A 14,047-nucleotide genomic window follows, 5' to 3' on the forward strand; every position below is an offset into this window, starting at 1 on the left:
TTGACAGAGATCGGAGGCGGCTGCTGTCAGGTCTTGGTATTCGAAGAGAATATCCTCTGTCATCTCACTTGGTGATTGAGTGAGTGGGAGGCAGCAGGCAATATTTCAAAATGCAAACTGACATTTAATTATACAAAAATCTCCTTCCGTGATCACTTCTCTTGCCAGGCTGATTCTCATCTACTCAAACATTTTCCTTTCATGTCAACTCCTCTTATTTTCCCCAATTCTGAATGAGCGCAGTCAGAGACGAACCACACGTTTGACTTAGTCTCGTTGCTTCTCTTTCTACCTCCCAGAGTCTTTTGGTGACACAGTAGTTTGCAAAAGTGTGTTCATTTCTGAGATGGATCTAAATCGTGACATACAAGCAGACGTTCCCAAAATGTAGATTATTTTCCGATATCTATATCACAGAAGAGGTTTTGGACAAATATCACCAAAAAGTAAAGAGATTCGGACACAAAAATGCAAGAAAATGGACTGTTCCGCTTTAGGTTCTTAGAACAGGGACATGATTCAGAACAGAGAAATGACAGGACTGCCTGCAGGGAGGCGAATGGGGTACCTGCCTATGCGTGAGACTTAAGGAGAGGTCGCCATATTCAGTGTTCCAGAGGAGCAATTCTTTAATATGGCATTTTAAATCAATAACAGTGCTGTGGAAAACTACAAAGACAAAAAAAAACCCACAAGACTGATCCTGCATTTAAATTTTTGACATTTTGTTCACTGTGGGATTTTTTTTTTTTTGCATTATTGTTGATCCTTCTGGAAGTACAGTACTGAAACAAATTTCGATTTATCTGGATTCCCTTTGAGTTTGCACTGGAAGGTCCTTGTTGGCCTCACTTCATTAGGACCTGGGCCTGTCATGGGGACACAGTAATATGCCATATTTTATTCATAAAAAGGAAAGACTCCTGTTACGACAACTTTAGTCATTTCTGGTATCGCCATCATGTGTATGAGTGCTTTTTGGGAAAGGCTTGGTACCATTTGGTACTTAATCCAATTAGTGGCTGCAGAAGTAGAGAAAGTTCTTTCCCCTGAAGAGAAAAGCATCAATCTGAAGGGTGAAAACATCATGTTCCCAGGACATGATGTAGGTAGACATTGAAATTCCTGACTCAGGTGCATCGCTTGATGAAGAGGAGCAAGGGAAAAGCCAAGGAGAGGAGGGAGGGAAGAAGGGAGGAAGATGGATGTGTATGTCAGGAATTCTGAAATTCCTTGATGTACAGATGGCCGGGCAGCTACCCACAGAGCTGAGCTGAGCACCCAGCATCTTCATACAAAGTGACTCCCGTGGAGTGTACTAGAGCCTGAGGGTGAAAACCACCCCGGGAAGCATTGGTTTGAAACTGTGCTGTGTGCCTGCAACACAGGACTCCTCTTCACCCCACCCTCGATTACCTCAGAAGCAACAAATACCTCCTCCTCCTCAACACGTCCAGCAAGACCCCAAGATGGCAAACTCATATGCTTGTACAACTCGGGGAAAAAAATTAAAACTGGAAGTTAACAGAACTATCCATCTCCCTCCCGGCCTCAGGCTTTCCCTTCCGTGAATGAAGAAAAGGACTCATTTTCTCAGGGAGTGCTAAGATGTACAGGGACACTGGAGTGTGGCATAGAATCTGGACGTGTAGTCACAGGGACAGTAATCGGCAGCTACAATGGCACTCAGACGAGTATGTGGGGTATCATTAATGACGTCCAGGGTGACGGGAAAGGTAAATGGTGGGCAGGGAAAGGGTAGCACAGCCAAAGCAGAACAATCTAGAATTAGATTGGAGGTTGTGTTTTACATGTGCAATCTTAGTTTGCTGTCTGAAATTTGAAATGGGAGGTGTAGCCACTGTGCTCATGCTACCTACTACACAAGCAAAGGGCGCGTTCACAGGCCTGTCTTTAATCACGTTTGTGGAAGGAAGAACAGAAGCTTGGGTTGAGCCTATTTTTAAGTTTGAATCCACATCTTTGGATTTATCTCAGGGAAATCTTCCCGGGCTGACTCTAATGACTGCCTTCTGTCTTTGAACCTTAACTCAAACTGTTCTTCCTGGGCCAGTCTTCTGTTCTCTAATCTTAAATAAGAGTCTGCTTCAGGCGGTCCATGTCACTGGGTTATTTTTAGAGTGCCAGGTATAATTTCCTAGACTTTATACATTTTGAGTCAATAATAAAGGCTTCTTTAAAAAAAAGGGAGTCTGCTTCAAGCCCTGCAGTGGTGTCACAGGTCTTTAGTCCCAGCACTTGGGAGGCAGAAGCAGGTGGATCTCTGAGTTTGAGGCCAGCCTGGTCTACAAAGAGAAACAGTATTTAAAAAACAAAAAGAAGAAAAGAAATCTGCTTCAAATCCATCTCCTTCGGGGAAATCACCCCAGCTAAGTCGTCTTCTCCCTCTGTTGGACACCTTGTCATGTGTACTGTCCAACATCCCCTGTGTTTACAACTTACTACCTAGACCTATTGTTTATGCACACAAGCTTGCACTGTTAGGTCTACTGATGCTTTTAGACTATGAAGAAATTTGTAGACACTTCTCAGTTTCTAAAGATGTCCAAATGCTATTAAGATGAGCTACAGAAACCCTAAAAGATGTCCCACACCATGAAAGGGTTCAGAGAGCACTGACAGCTGAGGATAACAACATACAGTTCCAAAGGTCAGTGACTGGCCGGTTACCACTCAAGAGTCAGTGAAATGAAGTTTCTCACCCAAAGAATATCATTATTGCCTCCTAATAGTTAATAGCAATTTGATTCTCCCGAAGTCTTCGAATCGGTTGGGGAATTAGGAGAAAGGTGCATACGATATGTTCTTAAGAAACCTAAAGTTTTACTGGGATCAAAGCCAACATACACTGTCTATAATTTTAGGCACAGGTATTCCAAATGTTAACAGGATTGTTACTCTTAACAGGAAATTGTGCAAACTTAACAGGAAACAGAAAGGTCAAGGTAAACTTGGCAGTCATCTCGGATAACGTGTGAAACACAGCTGGGGAAAAAATATGCCAGGAAATAGAGAATTATTGCCTCAAACACAGAGGAGAGACTCATTCATGGTGACATCATAAAGGGGCCGGTGAGTGGAGGGAAGCTAAGGAGCGAAGGAACTGAAGAATAAAAACAGTTCTCGTATCAAAGCATTCTGGTTTTGGAAGAGGCGGCTAGAGAAATGTGGAAAGTGTTTCCTGGGGATATAATTGACTTTGAAGCTAAAACTACAGAGAGCCTGTAAGTTAAGAGTGAAAAAGAAGAGAGGGGGAATGAGGACAGGAGTGAGTTCTCGGAGGAAAGACAGAAGACAAGACTGGACAGTCTCGAGGGGGGATGAAAAGGCTTAACAGAAAGATACAGGATTGGGGGAACTATTAGGAAAAGTTGGAGGAAGGCAGGAAGGGGTGTATCTTATCTGGAAGGTTTCTGCTTCCTGTTACACTACAGAACAACTCAGTAAAGGCGGGTCCTATACACAGATCAACGACTGAAGGCAAAGCCAATGGGATAGATGAAAACTCCCTTGTTGAGGTCTTTTGCTATGTACTATAATGCTGAGTGCTGCCCCCCCTCCCCAAGGCCTGGTTGCTCCCAGGGAGGAGAGAATCAGCAGGTAGATGCAGCCGGGAGACTCAAGTGGTGCTAGGTAACCTTGCCCTCCTGGTTGGTGAATAGAGATGCCTACAGCCTACAGCTGGGCAGAAGATAGTCGGGAGTTTCTCAGTTCTTGGGCTTGGAGTCAGAGTGGAGGGCCATAAGGAGGAGGAGGAGAGAAAGGAAAGGTGGAGAGAGGAGGAAGCCACCATGGAGTAAGTGAATTATGAAAACATGGCCAATTGGAGTTAAGACAGCCCAGATGGTACATAGCAAGTGACAACTCTGGGTCACTGAAAGGGAAGTGGATTCTAATAGCTCAGAGGGTAGACACCTGTCCTGCTCAAGTGCTGATTAAGGCTTATTATAAACATAAAAGTGTGACTTTTATCTGGGAAATGAATGATTAAGGCAGGGTAGGAACTCCAGATTGAGACTGAGTATTTTCTACAACACCCCCCCCCCCATGACTGTGGTGGCAAAAAGTCACAAGGTCATCACCATCTTCCTCAACTGTGACGGCTCTGACATGTGTAATAAAAATTACCACAGTTTGTTTATGAAATATCTCTGGTAGGCTCATCTTTGAATACTTGTAGCCCAGCACCGGGCGGGAGACTGTGGAACTTCTAGAAGGTGGAGCCTTGCTAGAGAAAGTATATAACTGGGGGCGGGCTTTGAGGCTTTGTATCCTGTTCTCTGTCTGTTTCCGGAGCATACTTCCCACTCCTGTGCCATGCCTTTCCCACTACGGTGGGAATGTCTCTAAGGCAAAAATGAACCCTTTCTCTCCAAAGTTGCCTCTGTTTGTGTTTTTTGTTTTGTTTTTTTCAGTATATTCTATGACAGCAATGAAAAATAAACGAATACACACGGGATTATAAATCCTGTATAAACAGATAGCCGTAGTTGTTTCAAGATCATAAAGTATAAATAACAACGTCTCTGCATGTAAAGGTCTGGAAGGGAATCCGGGCTTCATTGGCTTCCTTTGTTTTTACACTCTAGGGTTAAGCACTTTTAATAGCATTACTGGGGTTGTCGCTGTGGGCTGTCACTGTGCAATGCTTCACGATAACGAAGCAGTGATGCTCTTGATCCGTTTTTGGCAAACTTTAATCAAGGATACATGTTTCACTTGTGTGTTATTTGTATGACTGAGCTAGCATTGCATTCCTATTTAGAACAATTGCATTTTAGCCCCAGGAGCAATCTCTAAGGTAGCTAACGCTCTGTGACCTTCATTGTGTCTGGAAGTTGGTCAGCAACTATGTAGCGAGCAAGAAGCATGTCTGGGCATGAAGGGAGATTTTTGCATTTCGACCAAAGAACAGATGGCTATAGACAATACCAATCCATTTCTTTTGTTTCCCATTGAGACAGAAACTATGGAAGGTTAATTTGGTTGCCCTTACTGACAGTGTGAAGGAGTACATTCACCCAAAACAATTAAATCCTGAGGAAAGTTGGAGCAGTTATCTGAACAACCATTGGCCACATAGGAATTTCATGTATTTTAAAAATTAAATTAATGGGGCTGGAGAGATGGCTGAGAGCACTGACTGCTCTTCCAGAGGTCCTGAGTTCAATTCTCAAGCAACCACATGGTGGCTCACAACTATCTGTAATGGGATCCGACGCCCTCTTCTGATAAGTCTGAAGACAGCCATAGTGTACTCACATACATAGAATAAATAAAATATCTTTTAAAAGAGGCAAAGGGGAGGGGTAGGGATGGGAAGGGGGATTTGCGGAAGGGTAACCAAGAAGGGGGATATCGTTTGATAATGTAAATGAATAAAATGATTTATTTTTTATTCTAAAAAAGAGAGAAATTACATTTATTCAAAAATTTTAATCAATATGTCCTATGCTGATGATGGAGCCCAGGACTATCTACATGCTAGTATTGGGCAAGAGTTCTACCAGAAAGCTATGTCCCAGACTCTCAGATTGTTCTTACTTTCTTTAAGTTATTCATTCCTTGAGGGTATACAAGTTGCCTCCATCTCAAAGAAGTGTAAGACAAAAGATGTCTTTATCAGTCAAAGCTTCCCAAATGTCTATAATTTAGTGTGTGTACTAGAGTCAATCAACAAACCTCTTCAAGCCTATCCAAGTCATTCTCCTGACTGCTACTTTAGCTAAAAAGGTACAAATGTCATGAATTTTAGTCACTCCAAGAAATAAAGAGGACCATGTTTTGCAAAAGACCTCGCCAACTTGGGGTTCTTAATTTGCACCTCCAGAGAGGACTTACATAAGATGCTCTGACAGCTCACAGAGGACTTGAACATTCATCCTTGAGAAGATTTCTTAATTTCCCCCGATCCTAAAGAAGTTGACTCTCTGGAGCATCCTAAATGTTCTATCTGAGGTTTGTTTCATATTACTGAAGATGTCATCCCCTAATTGCCATAGGTTACCCTCCTCCTTTGTGCACATGCATAGCAATGAGCACCTCACATTGGAAGCCATTACCCCCATGCCAGCCCACCAGCAGCACCACCACTGAACACACTGTGCCAAGGAAAGCCTCTGAACAATTAGGATGAACATCAAACCCTGAGCTGGGCTTCTGCTTGTCCCTGGTCTTGTGGGGCAGGGGAACAGCTTGCCTTGTAAAGACTCAGAGAGTGCCTCAGATTGCTTTGGAGCAGGCTCACTAGTTTGAGGGCCTCTCATTTAGCCAAAATGCAAATTACAATCCTCTCCCAAAAGACTTTAATCTGGGCAAAGAACACTGATCAAGAAAATGGGGGAGGGGAATGTAAATAAAACAGAAGACACTGCTGCTCAAGATCTCCACCCTGTAAACTGCAGGAGCTGAACAGAGAGGACAGGGAGCTTGGAGCCCAAAGGGCATCTTCGCCAGACACAGTGGCAGGGGTCAATGTACTCCATCCCAGCGTTTCAGGAACACTGAAGGCAGTCCAATCTCTTCATAGAACTCTCGTGTGAAATGTCTAGGCAATCTCTCTGGTACACAATGCAGGTTATTCCCAGACTGTACAATTTTCATGGGCGTTTCACCTAAACTATCTACCACTCCCTGCACTCCCTGGACTCACATTATCTGGCCTCAAGTCCAGAAATAATATTTCAGTATGCCTCTAAGACATGTGGATTTTCCAACAGGGTCTAATGAGGCAATACTGTCACTACACTTTGAAAGGAAGCAATCACTCCTTAATATCATCAAATATGCAGCCAGTGTTGCAAATATGCAGCAGTCCCCCCGCTGCTGTAGACATACATTTTCCTAGATATTTGTCCAATTGAAATATAAATAAAGTCTAGGTCGGGTAATATTTTTGAGACTATTTTAGTCTATAATTGCTCTCCACCCATGCCCCTCTCTCGGTTTATTTGTAGGAGAGGCGGCTGGTGGTACTTCAGAGCCCTCCAAGACTAGATTTTGCTGATTGCAGCCCCCACGGTGCCTTCTAATGCCCTGCCTTGTTTTTCCTTCCTTTCTGAAAGCCGGCAGCCAGATCAAGACTCCGTCACGCTGAGATGTAACCTTCCACACTGATTAATCACAGGGAGGTACATGAAGACTTCTCGTCTCTCTTTTCACGACGATATACTCGATGGCCATTATTGGCAAAGTGGCAATACTCTAATTCTGCCATTCACTCTTCGGTCACTAGCGAGAAGAGGCCCACAAAGAAAGAAAACCATCTCACCGAGTCGTACTGATCCTGTGGTATAGTTCCTACATGGAAGGCAATAAATTTGTTTTGTTTCCCCTACAGTTATTTCCAAATACTGAGTACCGAGTCGACTCCCTAGAAAACGCCACCAGCAGCCAGTAAGGAGTCCATCTTTTAGTGCCATTATAGATGAGGAATTTTAGCGTGTCTATTACTTTTGTCTTTGATTTATAGTTAATGTCCAATGTACAGTATATCCTTTCAGCCTGAATAGCATAGTTAGATCTTGCTCCAAAAACACTAATTAATTAAACTAGCTACTTCTGCTAAACTCCCAATTTTTCCAATATTGGTATGTAAGCAGCTCTAGAATGCATGTGGATTTCCTTTCTCCTTCTCTTCTCAGCAGTGCCTTATCCTTTTAAAACTTTGCAACGGGAATTTTATACTGGAGTGGCTCAGACTCAGAAGAGCCAAACAGAAATGAGCTAAGGGCTAAGCAGCCATATCCCTTCACTTCCTGGATCTTGTGTTCTCTCATCCTCAAGTCGAAATGGTCCTGCCCTGGCACCGGGTTGTGTGAAACTGGAATAATTATTCAAAAGCAGTGTGGAAACCCCAGAGCGCTCTGCAAATATGAAGCGTAATATTCATGGAATTAAACATCTGGTTTGCTAAAATCCAACCTTAAAGCTTTAATTTGTTCGTTCAAAATGGTGGCACCACGACCGTGAACAAGAACTCTGCAATTATCGGAGCTGCGGTTGGAGCCCGTTTGCCTGAACAGAACTCGGTTATAAATATCTGTCTTTGGACTTGACATTCAATTCTGAGATGAATCAAACATGTTTCAGAATTTTAATCTGACATCCAAGAGCTAAAACTCTGAAAGCAGATAAAGCACTTTCTGAGAAAAAAAAAAGCAACTTGTTAATCTCAAGTGACTTTTAATTCCAACAGTGATTATTCAATACAGAAAATACAACTTCAGATAGAAACTCATTTCTGAAAATTCATCTCCAATGCTTATGCATAATCTAAGCTAGAGAAGAAATGTGTCTATAATTTATAAGAAAAAATAAAGCTAGCATTCACCCTTTTTCTTATAAAACTTTTTAGGCAAACGTAAGCCACAAAGAAATAATGTCTCACCTAGGCTTGAGCGTGAGGCTAAAGCAGCAGGATAAATAAGAGGCTTGTGGCACCACATGAAAAAGTATCAGATCTCAGCCGTTTAAACTATCCACTCTTCCAATAAACTCTGATCGTAATTTCTACTCATGGCCAATGCTGAGGAAATGTGCCTGACTGCTTCTAACCAGAGATCTGTCTTCAGGATTGCACGTCCAACGGCCATACGTAAGCTTATAAGCAAACATTAAAGCCAAAACTACATATAGGCTTTTTAGCTCAAATGTCACACTTGTCTGTTATGTGTGTTTCCATCTACACCCTGCATGCTGTTGGCACTAACATCTCTAACCAGCCAGTGGTGTCCTCTCCTTTCACTGGGCTGGAAGAAGAACAGAATTCGGTTATGAAACCTTTCAAACACACACAAAACAGAGAACACACTGGTATCCAGTACCAGACTCACAGCACCAGGAACCTGTCCTGTTTACACTGTCTTCCCTCCACAGAAGCCCTTCGGAGCTGACCATGGACTTCAGGCACAGTTCCACATACACCTACGACATGTTCTTACATGACCACGATTGCTACTTTCACTTAAAATGGCCAATGGTTCCTTGTTTTCGTTTCTTACCTAGTGCATAGGGAAGGTTCCAGGTACTTCAAAATCTCTGTAGATTCCAACTGGCATCCCAAGGGCATACGTTTCTTTCACATGGAACCCCTCCCTTTCTTTACAACGTATTTCTTCAGACCCTATTTCTTACTAGGGGCTTTTGTGCTTATCATCTAGCTTAATCTCAAAGTATTTTCAAATATCTGCAATGCCTTGACCCCCTGAGCCATCTCAATGTCCCTAAGAACACTACTGTGCTAGAACAGTAGCTTTTGAAACAAGTGCATTCACTCCAGTGCACGGAACGGCTGCTCAGACACTGTTCTGCCAACCTGGACCAGAGACAATGTCAGAAAAAAAAATGGCTCCATTACTCTCTCCTACCTCAATATGGACTCCCAGAGACAATCTGATCTGCAGGCATATTTGTTGACAAATATTTCCTCCCCCATCAAAGTTCCTAACTCCCTCCTTTGCGCTAAGGGACCAGGTCACATTTTAAAACATCACTTCTGGCATTTGCACCACTACATAGTAAGTCCCAACAGGACAGAAAATTGTGCCTCATTTAATTTTGAATCTCTAGAGTGTAGCACACTGGCATATAAAAAACCCCTGGGGGGGAAAGTGCAGCGAAATGAATGGCTCCCACATCCCACGGTGAGAGCAGGCCTTAGGAGGCAGAGAAGTCATTATTTCCCCCAGAGAAGTCTCCCAGTACATCCTTAGTGAGATCTCAGCACTATAGAGCAAGAGGGATGGAAAGTGGTGAGACACAAAATTATACAGCATCTGAAGGAAACGGAGGGAAAGGTCACGGGAGAGAGAACCTGGGGGAAGAAATCATATACTTTCAAGTAAGAAATTGCTCTGACATACCGAAATGCAAGGGAAACCAAATTGTAGTTAATAAGAGGTCTTGGGCCCATCATTCTGTCTTTGCATGGGAAAAAAATCTCCGGCTGATTGGCAGTTAAGACATTTCTCGGTATTGTCAGGACCGAGATTACCCAATTCAAATCAATGTTTTAACAGTCCTCATTGTGCAGAACGCTGAAATCACTTACACTTCAGCTTGAGCTCATTCCTTCTAGCGTGAGAGGTGAGCAGCTGGCTGCTCTACTGAGCAGAGACCCTGCAAATACACACTGCTCATCCCAACCTTTGAAATCGGCAGCCCTCTTCACACCCTTCTCTTCTGCATCCTGTTGGGAATGTTCCATTGTGTAATTTAAATCATCTCCTCTCCCCCCCCAAGCACCCACCAGGCACATTCCTTAACGTCACCTCTCTAAGCCCCTTCAGCTCTCATTTCACTGACAACATCAATGCTTTCCCCTCTGAAATTCACATCCTGTTTTTTTTTTTTTTATGGCGTCGTGAGGGAAAGGCTTATTTTAGATAATAATTTACCTTACATTTCATTCCTTGTTTTGAAGTGCCCCGTGACAAAATTAAAACAGTCTCAATCAGAATCAAGCAACCAACTTTTTAAGCGGCCTCCATCTGTCTTGGGAAAATTTGCCTTGCTAGAGATATGTGGATGAATTTTTAGCACAAATTAAACCTTACAAAATCACTCCTAAAGTATTTCCACAAGTGGTCCATGTTCTGCCCTTACATCACCCTCTGATCATTCAAAACAGCACAGCCATTTTGAAGCTGAATGCTGTCAACGCAAGCAGCCCCATTCATACACTGCAAATGTGCAGAACTGATCCTGAAGGCAAAGCGACTGGTGGCGGAAGGAGTCTGGTGAGCGTTCCCATGAAGCAGTGCATCATCGCTGTTAGCTTTAAGGTTTGCTAGTCTGCCTACCTTCACTGCCAATCAAAAGCCTTCGCAGACAAACCTCTGGAGTCTGGCGTTGAAACGCTTCTTTAGAAACAAACAGGAAATAACAACCCATGGCCAACCCTTAATCATGTACTCCTAGTTATAAGCATTTTACAACGGTGACACAATTAATTTAATCTTGCAATGCTCTATTGAGAGAAACGTTTTTACTGTCCATGTGTCACAGACAAAGAAACAGACACCCAAAGGTTTCAATAATTTGCCTCAAAACATGCATGGTTTGTCCAATTCAGAGTCTGGTTTTCACAGCAAGTTGGTGATGTCGTATTGTAAATGACCCAAGACGTACATCTTTATGCTACGAGTTGCTCCTCTGCTAAAGTAATACCACTCTTTATAAGTTTATAGACTAATTATTTTTATCCTATATGGAAGAGTCTGTGCAAATGTATGTCTGTGTACCACGTGGACCTAGTGTCAAGGAGGCCAGAGAGGGTATTGGATCCCCTGGGATTACAGTCACAGACGGTTGTGAACCACCCTGTCAGCACTGAGAATTGAACCTGAGTCCTCTACAAGAGCAGCCAGTAGTCTTCACATTGAGCCATGTGTCCAAGCCCCAGGACATTCTTAATAAAATGAACATAACTCAAAAGTAGTGTTATTTCAGTTAATAATAACTCAGAAAGATAACATGGCTTGAAATGGTGTATTCTCATTCAGGAGAAATGATAAACAGTTGAGAGTATGTTTATGTGTACTTAAGCATGTCTACCTGGCATTTGAACAAAGATTTTTAAAAAACTGTACAAGTATCTGATGTTGATATAAAATTATTTTTACTTCAAAAACTTTTCACACAGAGGTTCTTTCTACATAATGGGCTATGTCAGAGGTCAAAGCTCAACTCACAAATTGAGAATTGTAGGCTCTGTGAGATTTTATACATTATCATCACGAAAACACAACCAACACACACATTCAAATTCCCAGTCCCCAGAGCATAATATCAGAAAGTATCAGCTTGTCATTCACTGAATACAAAGTCTTAGACTGGATCCTATGAAGAACCAAGGTAAGAAAGGCCTTGTAAAAAGAGGTTGGCCTATATTGTCAAGAAAGGAAGGAAGGAGAGAAGGCAGCAAGCAAGCAAGCAGTAGCAGGGCATTTGATAAGAAGTAAACATCTTTTGGGGTTGGGATTACCATGGTATTTATTCACTTATAAGTGAATGGTTCCCATAAAGTGCAGGATAATCATGCTGCGATCAACAGACCCAACGAAACTAAGTAACAAGGAGGGCCCCAGGGAGGGGGGTTGCTCAAATCTTACTAAGAAAGAGAAATAGAATAGACATCAAAGGTGGACAGAGGGAGGGAACAGGGTTGGGGAGGAGCTGGTATGGGTACAGGAGGCATCAGTTGTGGGGAAGATGGACGGAGAGCGTACTTGGAGAGACAACTGGGATGGGGTTCAGGGGAGATCTCTGGGATGAGCTAGAAACCTAGGGCAATGGAAACTCCCACAACTCAAGCTCCTGACAATGGAGGACATGGAGCCTGAGATGGCCATCTCCCGTAACCAGGCAAGATTTCCAATGGAGGGATAGGGATACTAACACAGCCACTAATCCTTTGACCTACAATACATCCTGCAAACAAGATGTGCAGGGGGAAAGATGAAGCAGAAATCGAGGGGATGGCCAACCAATGACTGCCCAGATTGAGACCCATGCCATGACCGGTAACCCACCCATGACGCTGTCAATGATTTCCTGCTATTGCTGCAGACAGTATTTAGATAACCGTCATCAGAGAGGCTTCGCCCAGCAATTGATGGAACAGATGCAGAGACCATAGCCAAACATTAGAAGGAATCCTGCAGATGAGGAAGAAGAATGATTGAAGGAGTCAGAGGGGTCAAGACACCACAAAGAAACCCTAAAGAATCAACTAACCTGGGCTGACAGGGGCTCATGGAGACGAACTGCTAACCCGAGAGCATCCATGAAACTGACCCAGGCCCTCTGCCCATGTGTAACAGCAGTGCAGCCTGATCTTCTTGTGGAACTCTAACTGGAAGCAGAGGTTGTCTCTGACTCTGTGGCCTGCCTTTGGATCCCTTTCCCTTAAGTGGGCTGCCTCATCTAGCCTCAAACGAAGATGCCCTTAGTCTTACTGCAACTTGATATGTCATGGTTGGTTGACATCCATGGGAGGCCTTCCTTTTCTGGAGGAGAAAGGGAGGAGAGGTGGATGGGAGGGGGGCCAGAGGGTGGAACTAGGAGAAGAGGAGGGAGAGGAAGCTGCAATCAGGTTGTAACATACATAAATAATTTTTTAAAAAAGAACTGAACATCTGTTCAGTACAATGGGGCTTGATAATAAAACTGTCTTTGAAAATGAGAAGGACAGGTGTTCTACATTAGGCTAAGACATCGAAGGAATCTGAGGGACATTCAGCTCGGATCTGGAGTGGGGTGGGGAACAAGTTCAGGTCAGAGGCAATTGGTTGACACCCATGCTTGCCACCAACTCTGCCCTCTCTGACACTGGCACTGTTTTCTGCTCCCAGCTGTTTCCTTCTCTTGTTCTTTTCTATTCAAGGATTCTCATACTGGGATCTACCACTAATTCCGTTACCGTCTCGGTGCAGCTCATTGCTTCCACTGACGTGACCACCGTTAGCATCTGGAATGTAAGTACACACTTGACCTGAGGCCTCTGGAAATGGCAGACCCATGGCCAACATCAGAGAGATTCCTAGGCTGCAATGGAGAGAGCACCCTGTGCCAGTCACAGGGACACAGCAATCAGAATGCCAGTCAAGGACTCCAGTTTCTTTCTCCGGGCCCACATTCTTTAATACAGTACACATGACCTAGAAATAGTGACTTTAAATATGCATATTTATAGGCCGTAGAACCTGAATGGTGCAGTGGTTAACAGGATAACCTCTGAAGACATACAACCTGTGTCCAAACCTAGGATGTGTGGAAAAGCAAATCATTTTCTATTCAATCTATGGATGAGGACATCCTGAGTTTCCTCATCTAGAAAACTGAGGTGATGGGAGGCTGGGGTATGGTTCAGTGGATAAAATGGCTGCTATGCAAGCACGGGGGACTGAATTTGGATCCCAGCAGCCACAAGAAAGACAAAAAGGCGGGTTGTCCAGCCAGATGACCACCCAGCTAGAGATGGAAGCCTAGGTCATGATTCCTAACGTCGTGAGGTAAAGATAGA

General features: G+C 43.4%; 1 protein-coding gene and 1 long non-coding RNA gene across 6 annotated transcripts in view; one reads left to right on the top strand and one right to left on the bottom strand.

Annotated features, from left to right (window-relative positions):
* The window catches only part of Zfp385b (zinc finger protein 385B), a 378,470-nt gene that overhangs the window by 304,584 nt on the left and 59,839 nt on the right, over positions 1-14,047 (bottom strand). The window lies entirely within an intron of this gene.
* Positions 2,990-7,357, top strand: LOC134486394 (uncharacterized). The gene is made up of 2 exons (XR_010065246.1): positions 2,990-3,245; positions 7,086-7,357. It is a non-coding gene; the product is annotated as an uncharacterized LOC134486394 (long non-coding RNA).

Source organism: Rattus norvegicus, chromosome 3, assembly GCF_036323735.1.
Source record: "Rattus norvegicus strain BN/NHsdMcwi chromosome 3, GRCr8, whole genome shotgun sequence".
NCBI classification, from domain to species: domain Eukaryota; kingdom Metazoa; phylum Chordata; class Mammalia; order Rodentia; family Muridae; genus Rattus; species Rattus norvegicus.